Source organism: Piliocolobus tephrosceles, chromosome 14 (assembly GCF_002776525.5).
Source record: "Piliocolobus tephrosceles isolate RC106 chromosome 14, ASM277652v3, whole genome shotgun sequence".
Taxonomy (NCBI): Eukaryota; Metazoa; Chordata; class Mammalia; order Primates; family Cercopithecidae; genus Piliocolobus; species Piliocolobus tephrosceles.
In genome coordinates, this window is record NC_045447.1 from 20,275,169 (window position 1) to 20,278,002 (window position 2,834).

The 2,834-nt window shown below is 37.2% G+C and overlaps 1 long non-coding RNA gene across 1 annotated transcript in view; it reads left to right on the forward strand.

Annotated features, from left to right (window-relative positions):
- The first annotated feature begins 395 nt into the window (after nt 1-395).
- The window catches only part of LOC116418435, an 18,864-nt gene continuing 16,425 nt past the window's right edge, over nt 396-2,834 (forward strand). The window contains exon 1 of the long non-coding RNA XR_004228445.1: nt 396-530. This is a non-coding gene — a long non-coding RNA (uncharacterized LOC116418435). The remainder of the gene's footprint in view (nt 531-2,834) is intronic.

Below are 2,834 nucleotides of genomic sequence, written 5' to 3' on the forward strand. Positions count from 1 at the left end.
AACCTGGCTTTATTTCCTTGTGAATGTGAATCTAACAGATTTTTTTTTTCTTTTTAATGTTTAAAAATAAAACCTGATTTGTATGCTGAGTTTGGTGCTGTGGTGAGTTCCTTTCATTGTGTTAGAAATCTGTGAAAACAAGGGGTTTAGATGAGGACAACTGACAGATCCTTCACTATGAAATCTCAAATTGGCACCATCGTAATAACCAGGTGTGTCTATAAATCAGAAACAGCTTTCCCAGCAAGACTGCTTTACCTCACCTCCTACTATGTTACTGCTCCTTTCCAGTGCCGTCAACTTCCACTCCTATTGCTAACTAACTCACCACTCAAAGCAGGTGGATGGCGAAAGGAAAGAGCCCTCAATGTTTCCTTCCTGTGTTCATTCTCCCTCAGGTCCCTGGACTTTGGGACTCATTCTGCTCAATTTGATCCCCACTCTCCAAGCTGATCACATACACATGTTCACACCTGGCAGAAGAGGAAGAGGAGGCAAGGAAGGAATGGCCTCTTCAGAATGGAGAAAAGGTAGGAATCATCTGGGATGTTTGCCAGAGAGAACCCCTTAGGCTGACTCAGGAGTTGGACTGAATGTGAAAGAGACCAAGTAGGAAAGCCAATAAATACACTACAAAGCTTCCCAAGAAAACATCACCATGGCATTCTCAACACAGATTATCTTCCCATTAGAGGATATTTTCCACTGGGAAATATATAAATCCGCCCAACTATCCATGTATACAAGAAGGTGACTTCATCAGCCATCCACTTTCCTCCATGTTCAGAACCATGTCTCTAGATTAAATCACCATAGTCTCTCGGTTTAATTACTTTAACAGCCTCCTTTTCCAGAACACAGCCACCACAATTGGTTTGTAGAAATAGAATTCCATTTTGTATTCCCACTTAACATCTCTGTTGGTTAAACTCTTTTTCCCTTTAATTTTAAGATGAAATTCTAAGGCACAACAGCTTAAGGTACCCTGCATGACCTTGCCCCTGTTTAACTTTCTAGCCCCCTTCTGTTCTACTTTGCACTCGTTTTCAGCATAAAACAAACTTTGTCGCATTTCAGGCACTCCATACAGGTTACTCTTTCTGCCTGAAGCCTTCTTCCTCCCAACTTTTCCTGACATCTGGCTTATCCTATCGACTAAAGCCTAAATTTCACTTTTTTTGGTCAGCAACATTTAATTCTATTGACAACCCGTACCCACCAATATAAATCAGTCTCCCAGTTATATGCTGACATTTCAGCTTTTACCTTTCTGTATAACATTGATCATTATTTGTACTTATATGTATATCTGCAGATATATACATATTTATCTCTTTAACTAGACAAGTGAATCAGCCAGAGTTGAATTTTCCCTCCGGGGAGATTTGCCAATGTCTGAGGTTATATTTTGCTTTTAAAATTGTATGCCAGGGAAGGGAATATTACTGGCATCTAGTTGGTAGAGGCCAGGGATGCTTATAAACATCCTATAATGCACAAGACGCTTTCTCACAATACAGCATTACCCAAACCAAAATGGCAACAGTGTCAATATTTGAGAAACCATGGCCTAGACTATAAGCACCATGATCTAGGTGGAAGCCATGCTTTCTTTAAACATTCCCATTTCCCCAGGGCCTAGACTTTACTTGACATATATTATGCTTAATAGATGTTGATTGGATGAACAGATATTCCTTATTACAAACACAGGCTAATCATTTACTGATTTATCATTTACTGAGCATCAGTGGCATATCAGGCCATGTATTTGCCATTGATACTATAATGAGACAAGAGTCCATATTATCAGGAGCCTTAGAATATGGAAGAGGAATGAAAAAGTGAGCAATCAATTGAAATTGGGAAAATTGTAACGCACTGCAGAGTATAAAAAATTAATTTACTTACTGAAGTAGCACAAAGGATGTTTAAAAGAAAAAGTAACATGGATCCTTCGTTCACTTAACAAACATTCATTGAAGGCAAATGTTGGAATGTGTCAATGAAGAAGACAAGTAAGACCCCTGTCCTAATGGAATTTATATTCTAAAGGAAAAGACATACAGTAAAAGGAACACTGTAAATCAACAAGATCACTACAGGTGAACTATGTGCTCTGAAAACAATAGATAAGATGATGAGTTAAAGTATAGCCGAAAGAGTCCACTTTAAATGGAATAATTAGAGAAATTACCTTTGAGGACATGGTATTTTGCATAAGGTTTGAATACTACAAATTGGGCAGATGTACAAAAAGATATATAAACTCACTTTCCAAACAAATTAAACAAAATATGTAACATATGTAAAAAAGACCTTTGAATAATGCAGGGAGATGAAGGAGGTTGATGAATCTAGAATTCTATGAGATTCAGGGAAAAATGGCATCAAATGAAGTCAGAGACAGGTTTTTTAAAAAATCTATGATAATTACTTAGGTCATAGCAAAATGCATGAGTTTTCATTCTAAAAATAATGATAATCCACATGGACTTTTTGAAATTAAAATTTATGTTTTAAATGGTCACTCTAGCTGTCTCATAAACAAAAGTGATGGGAGGGGGGAGGGATTGCATTGGGGAGTTATACCTGATATAAATGATGAATTGATGGGTGCTGACGAGTTGATGGGTGCAGCACACCAACATGGCACATGTATACATATGTAACAAACCTGCACGTTATGCACATGTACCCTAGAACTTAAAGTATAATAAAAAAAAAGAAAAAAAAAAAAAACTACTAGTGAGGCATTGCAGTGGTCCATATGACAGGTAAGGATGACTTTCTTTCTTTCTTTCTTTCTTTCTTTCTTTCTTTCTTTCTTTCTT